Source organism: Hylaeus volcanicus, chromosome 5 (assembly GCF_026283585.1).
Source record: "Hylaeus volcanicus isolate JK05 chromosome 5, UHH_iyHylVolc1.0_haploid, whole genome shotgun sequence".
Lineage (NCBI taxonomy): Eukaryota > Metazoa > Arthropoda > Insecta > Hymenoptera > Colletidae > Hylaeus > Hylaeus volcanicus.
The window spans coordinates 14,800,833-14,815,573 of record NC_071980.1 but is presented as its reverse complement, the minus strand read 5'-3'; the positions used below and the strand labels follow the sequence as shown (position 1 = coordinate 14,815,573).

At 35.7% G+C, this 14,741-nt stretch overlaps 1 protein-coding gene and 1 long non-coding RNA gene across 5 annotated transcripts in view; one reads left to right on the top strand and one right to left on the bottom strand.

The window, feature by feature from the left end:
- The window catches only part of LOC128876487 (E3 ubiquitin-protein ligase MIB1-like), a 605,287-nt gene that overhangs the window by 86,688 nt on the left and 503,858 nt on the right, over nucleotides 1–14,741 (bottom strand). The window lies entirely within an intron of this gene.
- On the top strand, nucleotides 5,277–7,526 carry LOC128876490 (uncharacterized). 4 transcript variants are annotated; one of them, XR_008457038.1, is made up of 4 exons: nucleotides 5,277–5,665; nucleotides 6,067–6,295; nucleotides 6,380–6,464; nucleotides 6,720–7,526. It is a non-coding gene; the product is annotated as an uncharacterized LOC128876490 (long non-coding RNA). The 4 variants fall into 4 exon arrangements; XR_008457039.1 differs by lacking the exon at nucleotides 5,277–5,665 and having other exon boundaries at nucleotides 5,675–6,295; nucleotides 6,720–6,760; nucleotides 6,810–7,526; XR_008457036.1 differs by lacking the exon at nucleotides 5,277–5,665 and having other exon boundaries at nucleotides 5,675–6,295; nucleotides 6,810–7,526.

Sequence of the window (14,741 nt, the reverse complement as noted above, 5' to 3'; positions counted from 1 at the left end):
AATAAATTTCTTGAATGAGACTTCCTGCAATGCGTTCCGCATACATTGAAATCTTAAAGGATTTAAACTGATCTCCCATTTTCTATTATTTGGAGTCATTCACTATAGAAATTATCTTTGTAAAAGGAAGTGAGATCCCCATAAAAAACTTCAAAAAAGTAAAAAAATTACGCCAAGTACATGAAAAAGTGGAGGACTTAAAGTGTAATCATAGAAAAATAGAAGATCCTCCTAAAAAAATGCAAGAAAGTATAAAAAGATGTGACATCAAAATGAGCAGCCAGTACATGAAGGTCCTTTCCAGTAAAGTGCAAGGTGAAACTGTGTAACATAATATCAAATTCGTTGCTTTCCAACTATGCGCAGCTAAAATGCTGTGTTCAACAGTGCAGACGTTCAGACTCTAATGGGAACTCATGTAAACTGACTGCTCCGCACTTTGGCAGTGAAATGAAGAAGCTAAATAGTGTATCAACCACAAACTGAGACTGTTCCCAGATAGCACCGGACGTCCCATAGACGTCCATTTGATGTTCAGTTTATGTCCAAACGTCCGACGTCCGTTGTCGGACGTCCTTAGGACCTAAATTTTGTACGTCCCAGGGATGTCCGTTCTGAACTTTTTAGATTTAGGGAAAAATACTTTTTTTTAAACAAAATAAATATTATTTATTAATATTCTTTATAATATAATATTTATTCAATATGTAGAACAGAATATAAAATACACTATTTATAAATGTAAATTAATTATATTAGTTAATTATATTAATATTATTATCCCATATAGCACTGGACGTCCCATGGACGTACAGAGAACGTACAGAAAACATTCTGGAAATGTCCAGCACCGGACGTCCCAGGGACGTACATAGAATGTCCGCGCCGGACGTCCCAGGGACGTCCTGCGATGTAACTGGGACGTTCCAGGGACGTTCAGGGGACGTTTGGACGTTATCTGGACGTCCATAGGATGTCCCGAACGTCCAGTACCGGACGTCTTATGAACGTACATAAGACGTCCATGTGCTATCTGGGTTTAGACATTTGCCTACATGTCCGTGGCCTGGAAGTCAAATGCTTGGCGTGGCCGGGCAAAGCATTCTCAGATCATCAATACCCATATTTTTTCTCTCGCAGACTTTCACATAATTTGTCAATTTAAAACTTTGACAATATGAGTACATTTTCATTATTTTACATTTTAAAATAATTCTTATTGATCAAAACCTTGATCTTGCCTGGCCACGCCAAGCATTTGACTTCCAGGCCACGGACATGTAGGCAAATGTCTAAACAGTTTCAGTTTGTGGTTGATACACTATTTAGCTTCTTCATTTCACCGCCACAGTGCGGAGCAGTCAGTTTGCATGAGTTCCCATTAGAGTCTGAACGTCTGCACTGTTGAACACAGCATTTTAGCTGCGCATAGTTGGAAAGCAACGAATTTGATATTATGTTACACAGTTTCACCTTGCACTTTACTGGAAAGGACCTTCATGTACTGGCTGCTCATTGTGATGTCACATCTTTTTATACTTTCTTGCATTTTTTTAGGAGGATCTTCTATTTTTCTATGATTACACTTTAAGTCCTCCACTTTGTCATGTACTTGGCGTAATTTTTTTACTTTTTTGAAGTTTTTTATGGAAATTCTATAATCAGTGTAATAGTATCGTTATTTCATTTTGAATAAGTGAACATACCTTTTGGGTATGATTAGTATGTGTTTGTTATATGGGTTTATATCATGATTGCGTGAAGACCAAAGTGTAGTAATGATAATGACTATAAATAACAAAAGTAACCATAGTAACATTGCCTATCTTTAAGAATAGAAACATGAGCGGATGTATTCTTATACAGTAACATTAATAAATAATACAAATATTCGTGCATTATGATTTAGTTTAAAAAGTACAATTACAGTCGGGGACAAAAACAAGTGGACAGTTACTGGAAGTAGGTAAAGATGAAGTTTAATCGAATTAACGTAACTATTATAAACTTCAGTTTTATTAATTATATATCCTTATAGTATGTACATTATGTAGTGAATAATTGAAATTCATCCTTACATCTTTGTGTAAACATGCTGTAGATAACGAAACTGATAGCTATTTAGCAGCAGACAAAAGTAAGTAGACACATACTAAAATACGTGACAAATGGAATACATATTGAGATTAATACTTGGTATTGCCACCTTTTGCTTCTATTACTGCTTCCAGACGTCGGGGAATACTTTTTATTAAATTTTCGATATAATCTTTATAAATTTTTTCAAATTCAAACTGTAACCTTTTGAAAAAATCGACCTTTTTATTTCGTTGATCCAATAGACTTTATAGAACTTTTGCGTCCAGTAAACTCCATAAATTTTCTATAGGATTCAAGTCGGGGCTCTGAGCCAGCCATTCAAGCAATTTAATATTGGAATCTTCAAAAATTTTTTTCGTAGCAGTATGCTTGGGGTCGTTGTCTTGTTGGAAGACAAATTCGTCGTCGCAACCCATCTTTACTACTGCTTCTTCTAAATTTTCATTTAGAATATCAATATATTTGTCTGGATTCATAATTCTATCGATTTCTGCTAATGTACCAACTCCATTCCATGAAAAGCATCTCCACACCATTAATGATCCTCCGCCAAATTTAACTGTGGGTGTAATAAATGCTTTTTTATGTTTCATTTTTTTCCCTCTAAACTCGGTGCTTTTTTTTAATTGCCGCAAATCAAATTTACTTTCGTCGCTCCAAACTATATTTTTTCAGAATGCTAGTGACATATCCAAATATTTTTTTGCAACTGCTAAACGTTTTCTCATATTAATTTTATTGATGTATGACTTGCGTCTAGCCTTGCAACATCTTAATCCAGCTTCGTGAAGGCTTCGTTTTATTGTTCTTGTTGAAACTTTTAATCCTATTATTTCTGCAATACTTCTTGATGCAATTGTTTTCTTGTATGGTGGTGCAGCGTTTGCGTCCACGGCCTCTTACATTTTTCACCGTTTTATGTAGTACAACGTACTACAACGCTAAATAAATATTGTCAAACTTATATGAATAAACCATATACATAATAAGAAATAGAAAAAATGAAGTTTGACGTATAGAAAAAAAAAATGCTATCGATAGGATTCGAACCCCAGAGTCTCCGCTCTCTAGGCTGACGCCTTAACCGCCACGCCAATCGGCGATGTTGTTAGGGATGCGAACATTCCTGTATATATCCAACAGAATATAATTTTTTCTTTCTTTTAAATCACATTTTTTAGGTAAAATAATTACTTGCTTCAGTGTAATAACGCTAAAAATTACTTAATATATGCCTATGACAAAGCCAACAAGTGTAACTTTCCTCCTCGCAGCAAAAACGTCGAAAAATTTCAGTTTTTATTGTTTTTGACAATGAAGCAGCCGAACAAAAAATTTAAAAAAAATTGACGACACTGCCTGTTATTGTACTTTATCAGGGAACCAAACAGTAGAATAGCATGTTATCATATTTTTGAGAAAAAAATGTTTTTCCGATTTTTTTGAGGTTTTTCATTTTTTATGCCCACAGTTTGCAACAAAAAAATTTGAAAAAATTCTCAAAAATGCGCCTTAGGATCCGAAATGTGTCAGATTTTTTTCAGAATTTTAGAATGCATTTGAGACCGGAAAATGCGCCGAAAGCGTAAAATCTATTTTACCCTGTAACTACCCTCACGGGCAAGCTAGAGGGTTAAAATTTTACTCAGAGGAGTTTTTCTTGGTCAGCTTTCGAATGATTCAAGAGCCATTGAAAAAGCTCTAAGGGCAGTTTTGACCATCTTAATCGGCTAGGCCCTTTGCGCAAGTTTTCTCAATTGGATATCATACCTGACATGTTACTTTATATCAAGAAACTTGGTAGAGCGTGTCACTCGGTGATTATCATCTTTGTTTTCTTTCCGATTCATCGAAAGATAACTAAAATTTATATCATATTGAGAAGGGAATTACAATAGTGAATCCAAAGATATTTTACTTTGTTCTTGTGGAAAGTTTATATTTGTAACATCTACTTTTATGGTAAAATGATTTACATATGAATCTATTGAGGATAAACTTTCTATGACACAATAAACATGCGCCATTTTTCACGATATCAAGGAGCATGAAATGCAACTTTGAACCTCTGTATATCAGTAACCGATTACTATTTTTTAAAATTTCAAGCAGCATCTAATGCACTCATATGTATACAACACACGCACAATATTGGAAAAAGTGCGTTCGAAACTTCAAAAATTGCATTTTGGCCAGGTTTTTGGCCATCCGGACCACCGTGCGCCGCGGCGTGAAACGCAAACATGCAAAAGAAAGCGAAATTACTTAGCTCTCGCCCATGGTTCTTCGCCAGCTAGGCGTCTGCTAGCTAAGAATGGCGAACCGCAAGGAACGGAAAATTCGGGTATTCCATTCATCCAAATAAAAGCGACGACGCTAGGCTTTCGGGAAGCGGGAGCATAAATTCCCGCGAAAACATCAATTTCGCGGAGCGGGGCGCAAGCACGTTGTAAAGGTTTGAACGTCGTTCTATCGAGTTCTTCTCGGGTTCCCTGGTTAACGACGCTGGCGAAGAAACGTCTGCACAGTAGATACGTCTTTGTACGGCATTGCAGAGAAAAGAGCAAGTCGATGCCAACGTAGCGCAAGGGAAAGACGGTGCCCCGGGGGGGTCAGGGTACGGAGGGGTATACCAGGAGGGATGCAAGCGTGAGAGGGGGAGGCGGAACGAGACAGAGCCCCGGGTAACTTATCACTCGAGTCTGGACCAGGAATAGTCGCCATGTGGTGGCAGCCGTGGGACTGACTATTTTCGGGTAAAGACAAATTTGGCGCGATGCGCTACGAGGGAGCAAGCAAGCCTCGTGGTAGTCTCAAGTGTAAGCTTACATGTGCCGGGGGGTGTCGGCTACGATACGGAGAGGCCAATGGGATCTGTGCGGCCATTTTTAGAGGGCTCGTTGAAACAAGCGTGCTCAAAGCTTTGGCAGCATTCAGTCTGAGGCGGCCAGCCGGTTAGGAGTATTCGCTACAACTTCCCGATCGCCGAGCTAACCACGGTCTTTGATCGTTGTGTCTCGCGACCAATAATCCTCGACCTCTCGAACAACTCGGACTGTCTCGTAGCTCGGTTGCTCTTTCTCTTGCTTGTCCGCAAAATCGAACCGAACAGAAAGTGCAAGCTCTATCAGATACCCTGGGGGACCTATCGGGGCTTTCAGGACCTTCCTAAACCAAGGTCCACGAGCGGATCGCATTCGTACCGAGTCAGTGGATTACGTAATCGACCGGCTGGATCGGTAACTCGCAGCCACGGTAAGGAGTCTAACCTGCGCCGTGATATAGTGATCGTCGACGAGGATACATTGGAATCGTGGAAGATGATTCCCTCGCGGAAGACCATCTTCCTAAGCCGGGCGACTGTTCCGTGCTTCCTTACTTCCCATAGTGATTGCGACGTATGGAATGTAAAGAAGTATGGAGCTGCGCTCAGGTGTCTCGTCCAATGATGGAACTCGTCGTTCAACGTGAAACACGACCGACAAGGTCGCGCGACCACATGTTTCTCCGTGATTGAGGATTCTGGGACAACGAAACCCTCTGGGAAGTATAGTCGACGCCGACGGTACGAATATAGTGATTTTATTGTTAGTTTCGAGTGGTCGATCCGATAGTCCGCTGAATAGCTTTCTCCCTGCGCGTTGGACGCTTACTGTCTGCTACGTCTGTTCGTTTTGGGACGTGTAGAGGTCTTATACCGTTCACTGGAGAGTTTTGCTATGGCAGGGTTCCGACGAGGCAACTTCGAACATGAAAGCCCTTCCTCTCGGTGCGCAGGAGGTTCTTCTTCCCGATACAAGCTCTCCAAAGTAAAACTTTCGAGTGGACGCGATGTCCTAAAGTTGTAGCTCTAAACGGAACCCCGAATCACTGTGATCGTCTCAGCGCTTCGCATTTGTATCGTTTGCTAGGATCGTTTCAAACGTTTAACTTACTTCCCATCGAAATTTGATCTTTTAATGAAAGAAAAGTGCGCGAACGTCGAAGGTTATCGAAGAAGAGGCTGTTACAACGAGAAAAGAATTGCGTTGGTCGGCCATGGCCTGGGACTGGCAGCTAAAGGCCAGAAATAGACCCAATTCCACGTATTCCGTAACGCGGCACCGAACATCATTCTACGTCCATGTGGCCTCTCGTGTTCTCTATTTACGGGCTTGCCCTGACTGCCATGTGGTCGCCAGCTTTATTTAAATCGGTAAAATATTTCGAGCCGTTCCCAGGCCTCGTTCCGCTCTCCCGCCGAGCCGCGATCCGTAAGCTAGAAATTTTCTTCTTGCAGATGTCGACGATGCCGAGAGTGAAACGAGGAAAAAGTGCTCTGAAAAAGAAAGGACAGCAAACGCTAACCATCCACCGTAATAACCGTAAGTATCGAGAAAAGGTATACCTAAATTACTGATTACGAAATGTAGGAGATTCAGCTTTCATTCTAAGTTTTTTTAACCGACTTCAAAAAGTCGGAGGTTACTTACTTCGAAATGTATATTTTTTTCACCGATTAATTCTATTGTAATGGAATCTAAGGAATTCTTAAAAATCCACTTTGAGAACGGTTTACAAAATTATGATTTCTTATAGAAATGTAGCGTGCAGCTCTACAAAGGCTAATTTTATTACAGAGTTCGAACGAGTGCACGGTCTGGGTGGACAAAAATAGGATGTACGTACGGTCGCCACCATATTTCCATAAATGAGTTCTCCAATTACAGGGTCTATTTCCGGTCCGGGGCTGGCAACCGGAGTCACAGCCAATTAGAAACGGCCGTGAGACGGCACACGAAGACATCGAAGGACTCTTCGACGCAGGGTCCGTCGCGTGATCATTTTCGATCATCGCTGCAGCTAGATTTACATGCGGAAAACCAGGAACGTCGCGTGGAACATTGTTTCTGTGATTAAATTTGGAGATTTTTGGCAAGCTATAGTGAGGATCTGTGACGTAATCAATTTAGAATACAAGGCAGCGGAGGGCTACGTTTTATTCTATTGTATTAGCCATAGAAATTATTAGGTGTACTGGAAGTAATGTCGTTTGTGCAATTTTAAATACTCGTTTATCACTCATCAGCTCATTGATTTTTATCGATATGCCGTTGAAAATTTGCACACTAAATGGCAAAAGGCTGTTGATAGGCGATTACATAATTGATTAAAAATAGAAATTTATTAAAAATTTGTTTGAATTTAATGTAAAAGAAACGACATTACTTTCTAGTCTACCTAATAATTCTATGCCTTTCTTGGTTAAACTTACTATTTATGAAGAAGAATTATGCAACTTTTAATTTTCTCTCAGCTATACATTCCAAGAGAACATGTGTACTCAAAAAATGCAATAGCGAAGTAATATTTCATTATTGTATTGGAGATTTTATGTATTTATAATCCAAGCGAGTATGACAAATATATGGTAAACATAATCAAAAGTTATATGCATTTATCCAAATCGAGATATTAACGCTAAACCTACCACGACCGATAAAATTATCATTTTCAAACTATTGTGTACAATTCTTATATACAATTGTTTGATATATCATTGAATTTAGTAACACGTGAAATAGTGTTGCATTAAATTGGAAAGAATATCTTTCAGACCAATCATTTGCGCAATCGCGATAGAAATAGGTGCAATGGAATATTGGTAGGTTTAGTGTTAATATTATTATATTAACTAATAGAATTTATTCTACATACATTATGTATATTTTTTTGTACGTTTTCCATATAACTGTATGCCATCGTTTTGGGGCAATTCTAAGTGTAAATTATGGAAGTGATTTGGATTCAACGTTTAAAACATGCAGGTTAGATAGTGAATATATCACTGTATAAGAAGTCACTTCTTTGCATGCAAAGATCGAAACTGCGAGCTCATTTCCACCCATAAAATGGAATTATCAGCCAAAGAATTTTAACTATTTCAAATAGAAATTTACTTTTATTTTATCTCTCGAAGATTTATTTCTAAGGAGGAAATTGAATTACAAATACATAAATGTAATGTATTTTAAGGACGAGGATCTTAATTAATTATGGTACAATTTTCATTCTTATTACAATTAGAGATTAGGAGTAACAATTGCAGTCATATTCTGAGTGTGGTTTTAAATAAAAAGCCTAAGACTTTAAATGAAGAATATTTATCGAGACCATGTATTATAGAAACATCCTAATTTTAATTGTGCAAAAGTTATAAACGTTTCGTATATTGATACCATATTTTTTATACGTTTTTCCTTAAATACCATCAATGTATGTATTAATGATTAGCAGTTAAAATTTATTTATCAATGTAAAATAGATTAAATTAAAATAGATTTATAGTGATATAGTTTAATTAATAATAAATATAGTAATATAGTTTAACTAGATACATTATAATAGCAAGGTTCTATACATTTTTATGCTTTGTATTACTGTAAAATGTTACAAGTTTAATTTGAATTTAACTTTTCTGGTGTTATTGTTTGGATATTGCTCTGTTTGCAATAAAATCGTGTGCAAGAATAGTAGAAAACTTAATATCAGTATAAGTTGATAACAAAAATATTAAAATTCTTTTCTAAAATGCAGCAGGTACAAATTGAGGTACAAATTAACATAATTCTGAAATAGTGTAATTACATAAACTAAAATTCTATATTTGTACAAACTGTTCAAAGTAAATATCACGAAGTACATTAGTTTGAATAAGTTTATGTAATAATGTCAATATTTACTTTAACTATTTATTAATTTATAGAGTAAATTAACATTAAACAAATTATATTCCGTATTTAAACTGTTGATTACTCATGTTGGTTAATTATGTACTATTTATGTATATAAAATAATGTTAAAATTTAGATAATAATTCAGGAAAATTCATAGATCATTGTCTCTAAATACTTGAATTTAGAAAATTTCACAATTTCGGATTTAAGACATGTATATTCTTAGTAATTTCATTAGTACGAGCAATTTAATGAAACATGTAATGAAAGCTTTCGCTTTTATCGTATCCATGGTTGTATGCAGTTCACTCGAGGACCGCAACATAGTGCCGATAATAAAATAAAATATGACGATTTGGTACATACAAAATTATTGTAGACCTATTTGAAACTTTCAAATTGAAAGTAACAATTCAGTTTAGCGTGTTCCGAAAATTTGTCAGAATTTCATTAATTTTTTACAAATCTTAAACGTTTACTTTTCAGTTATTTAGAAAAATATTCTATATAAATATAAATTTATATGTGTAGCGAGTGAATGTTGAAATGAGTGCGAAATGCGCGCCGAATGAATGTGAACGAATGAGATCGAGCGACAGGTGACAAGCACGAATGATTGGCTAATGTACAGAGTGATAGGTGTGAAAATGTGTGTGTTTGAGGATACGTGTACGAGCACCGAAAAGGAACGAGTCAGATGAATTGTTCGAGTCGAAAAATAAACATCTTTGAAAGTAGTTCCGACATATGTATGAGATTTACCATGTCAAACATTTATCTGTAATTAGAATTTTTATCTTCTTTTTCTCCAATGAGCATATTACTATGGTGAATAATACATTGAAAATTTGCCTTTGCTTAAAAAGTAAGTTCACATCGTAATATTAAAGATCAACAAATTTCAACAAAGAAATGACTGAAGTGGAACGAGTATTTTTTGATAATATTACATGGACCCAGACAAAAATCTCTTATGGAACGTTTTGAATAAAAAATGTTGCTCAAGGCAAATTGCTGTAAAGATTTCTTACAATAATTTTTCATTATTTCAAATGAATTGATATTATTTACTTTCAAGTAATAGTATTGAAAACATGAAATCGAAATAAATTATTTCAAATAGTCGTTTCTTATCTCAATTTCAAATAAATTTGTCTAAATTTGGTGCTATTTTGTTCTTTATTATATAAAAATTCTCTTATCTCTGAACACTGCTGTCCTCCTAAGTAATTTACATAACGGAGATCCTACTATACTCAAAACTAGGTTCGTATCTACAACTAGCACTGTACTCAATGGAGTTCCCCAGCAAGAAAACAAGTGTAAAAATGTTTGTTTCGACTTTGATTCTTTTTTTCATTTATTTCATTTCTAATATCGAATATTCCCAACGGATCGAGGCTCCGTTAAAATTCTCGTTCTTCCGTTCCAGAAAGGATTTAATAGAATTTATCAGTTTTTGTGTTTCAGTCTGGTTATAAAGAAACCGTTCCATTTTTGCAATTCACAGCGCAAAATTACGTGCTCTGCGAGACGCTTGACACGCGAGGAATGCAAAGCATTTTCTTAAGAATTCGATGAGTGTGACTGAGAACTTCCACCCAAGGGATCGAATGAAATTCATCAATTCGTTCTACGGAAGAGCCGGTTGCTTGTGAAAGAAATGGAGAAAGGCTTCCAGAAGTGGATGGGGATGGAGGGAGGGGTACGGTACAAAACGGTGTTGAACGTTAATAATTTACCATTCAGAAATACAATGGAGCTTATTCGTACTAATAGGGAAAAAAGAGTGGTTGGATAAGGGATTTTTAGTATAATACAATGCGATAAAAAACTTCAAAAAAGTAACAAAATTACGCCAAGTACATGAAAAAGTGGAGGACTTAAGGAGTTATCATTGAAAAATAGAAGATCGCCATAAAAAATTACAAGAAAATAAAAAAAGATGTGAAATCGAAATAAGCTGCCAGATGATTTGCCTAGATTTCCGCGGCCTGGAAGTCAAATGCTTGGCGTGGCCAGGCAAGGCATTCTTAGATCATCAATACCCATACTTTCTCTCTCACAGACTTTCAGATAATTTGTCAATTTAAAACTCTGACAATATTATGAGTACACTTCCATTATTTTGCATTTTAAAATAATTCTTATTCATCGACACCTTTGTCTTGCCTGGCCTCGCTAAGCATTTGCCTTCCAGGCTGCGGAAATCTAGGCAAATCATCTGGCAGCTTATTTCGATTTCACATCTTTTTCTAATTTCTTGTAGTTTTTTATGGGGATCTTCTATTTTTCAATGATAACTCCTTGAGTCCTCCACTTTTTCATGTAGTTGGCGTAATTTTGTTACTTTTTTTAAGTTTTTTATCGGATCTCACTTCTTTTTACAAATCATTTATTATATAGAATCTATTTTAAATTTATAAAAATAAAATTGATATTTTTGTAAACTCTACATAAGAAGTCTAAATTATTATTTGTTTTTTTTTTAATTGGATAGAGTAAAATAAAGGGAGAGGGTATAACAAAAGCGAATATATATATATATATTTCATATAATTTATTAATTATAAACACTTATTCGTTCAATTTATAAATAATTATATATACCTGCAATTTTTTTTTTGCTGCAAGAAATTTTAATGTTAATGATGAAATGAGAATATGACTCCATTCCTATAAGCTCTATATAAAAAGTCTAAATTAAAAACACTATGATGGTATGGATCTATATTAAAAACAGTTTTCTGTATGAATAGAGGTAACTGGTAATTCAGATTTTGACAATTTACCTTGTAATCAAAATTGATCTACAGTTCACTTCACTAGCAGCAATTTGTTATTAAACCCTACATAAAAAGTCTAAATTGAAAACATTTTGCTGATATAAATATAATTAATAATGCAATAGTGTAAAAACTTTTGACACTTGGCAGGATATGAATGATGACATCTGTTTCGACTCTCGACGCTCGATGGCCGACGAGCCATACCGAACCGAATGATTCCGAGAGTCGACGAACGACACTCGGCTTTTGCTTAGTTCCTATTGGCTAAGGGTTGACGACGGGAAAATCATATGAAAAATACCGTTTCTGACAGATTCATGACATGATATTACGATATCTCAGTTGTACGTGGACCGATTTTATTGATTTTGGTTTTATTCGAAAGCTTATGTGCGATTTGCATGAGAAAAATGCCTTAGAAAATATTTAGAAAATATTGCAGGCGTGTTGAGATATTCATGAACGAAGTTTCAGGTTAGGCTGGAATGGACCATCTCTCCTGTAAAAGATACTTGGTAGCTCCAACACCAGTATATACGCGGTGATGGATAATTTTTCATGTACTTGGCGCCGTGTCTAGATAATCACTTGAATATGTAGGCTATTCTCTTGTTCTCATTATATTTCGATATTTGGCCAACGATTCAATCGAATATTCACTATGACGATCTTTCAATTCCTTTAAATTCAACTTGATTTATTCGTATGGAAACCAAGATGTATATACCAGACATTGTATTAGGTTGTCCCAAAAGTTTCTTTCGTTTTATTAATAATTAATTCATAAACAATATTTTATGTCGTATGTTACATTACAAAATTGTGTACAATTCGTTTCGCTTCATTACTGTTACAGCATCAATGTCTAAGAAATTAGATTGTCTACTTATATAAACACTGCCACACAAAATAATTGAGTGCAAATTACGAAAGAAACTTTTGGGACAACCTAATATATACCAGAGTTGCGAGGAATTAACTACTTCTTTATTATTTCATTAATTTAAGACTGCAGTTTAAGCTCTGCAATGTTTAATGTAAGACTGCAGTTTAAGCTCTCCAAGCTTTTTGCATCTGTCATACATCAATTTACTCGTTTTGGCGTGCTGAATACGAATATGATTGTCATTTGTGGTGGAAATTACAAATTTTCAAGATATTCGCAAAAAACTGTAATAATTATAGAGGACAGATACATCCTCACCGATTTCGATGATTTTTAAATATGTTGTAGAAATTGTAACGCAATTAACCAATTCGAATCAGCAATCAGCAATCAGCGCGCACATATACTATCGCCCTCTGGCTAAGACAAGAGGAAGAGAACAATAGCGATTACAGAGTTACAGACGGATTACGATTACGAACACGATTACGACTATAATATATAATATATATAATATATAATATATTTTATGAAGAATATATCAGTATTGTTCAACCGAACGAATTAAAGAATTTATTAAATACCCCGAAGCTTACAAAATCAATATTTTGAACAACTATTTCCTAGACATATAACCGCCACACAGTGCGGACAAATAGCAAAATTGTGGACAAAAATCAAAATTTCATTACTAATATAAATATATTGCTATTTATTCACAAAAAAAGTTAAAATTAACAAATCCCGATTTTGATGAAACTTTGTATACTTGTTTATGGGACCTTCTTATGAATTACACCATCCTCGGTACGTGCGACTTTTGCGTTATGAGGGAGAAATTAACCCTTTTATCCGAGCCGCTCCTCTTTTACTTTTGCTCGGAAACGATTAGAGATTTCAAAAAAATGTTCAAGCAAACATTACACTGTTTTTAGAGGCCTATAAACCAATACCAACAAATTTAAAAAAAAAAACAATTTTTTTTTAAATTACCCCCCCCCTCCTCGAAATTTGTGAAAATTTTGATTTATTTCTAGATCAGCAAAAGCATGTTTTTATTCTGAATCCAACGGTATGTATGAGTTTATGATTATCATACAGGAAAATGATGTAATATTGTAAAATTGTCGCTTTAGTAGACTATATTTCGAATTCTTTAGGAATTTTTTTCTTATAAATAATAGAAGTTGCACCCATATGTTACTTAATACACTATGCTTCCTTTTGGCTGAGGATGTGCAAAATAATTTTTATAGAAATACATAAATCAATTAAATCAGAATTTTTAACTTCCAATCGGGACCCTACACCAACAGTACGCTCCCTTATTAAAAATTATATAAAACCGAACGTTGCAAGTATTTGCAAAAAAACTTATAAGTTTCTTAAAATATAACAAATAATCTATCCAAATATGTTGAGAACTCAGGATATATTTTGCCGTTTTGTCTGTATGTTTGTTTAAAGATAAAGATTGTATTATGGATACAAATGATTGATACCTGATTATTTATAACAATATCCACGCTGACACACATTTTCTACGATAGAAATCTGCCTCACATTGTGATATATACTAATATTGAATTTTGTCCACTTATTCCGCACTGTGCGCCGTTCAGCCTCAGTTTTCGAGATACTTGCAAAATATCATTGCTGCTACTGCAATGAATATTGCGTATAGCTACGTACGTGTACTGTACGTGTCTGTAAGCCTCGAGTCGTCGCTTGTTTACACGGTTGTTTAGGCTCAGTATGTCAGCGTCAACGTCTTTTAGGATTATTTTACGGTAAATAGTTCGTCACATTTCGGAGTGCGACTGTTTTATGGCAGGGTCAGGACGATCGAGCGGACTCTTGACGAAAGCCAGGCGGCCACCATGGGCGGTCGGCCGGCGAGGGACGATGCCTCGGTCACGTAGGTATCGAGTGACGAAGGTATGTTTATTTATTACTAACAGACGCGTTGATTGGCAAGCAACCCGACGTTACATTGCCTAAAAGTATAAAGACATTGTCCTAGAGGATCTGGCCACGGAGTGGGGAAGGTTTTGTCTTTTTGGTAAGAGGACTGTGAGGAACAGCACGGCACTTACCCCAGGATCGTCGAAGGGCAAAGTCTTGTTTCTAACGAGTTGGTGTAAGATCACCGACAATGTTTACATTGACATTGATTTCACTGGCACGATCAATTCACCGACAATGTTTACATTGACACTGATTTCACTGACACGATCAATTCACCGACAT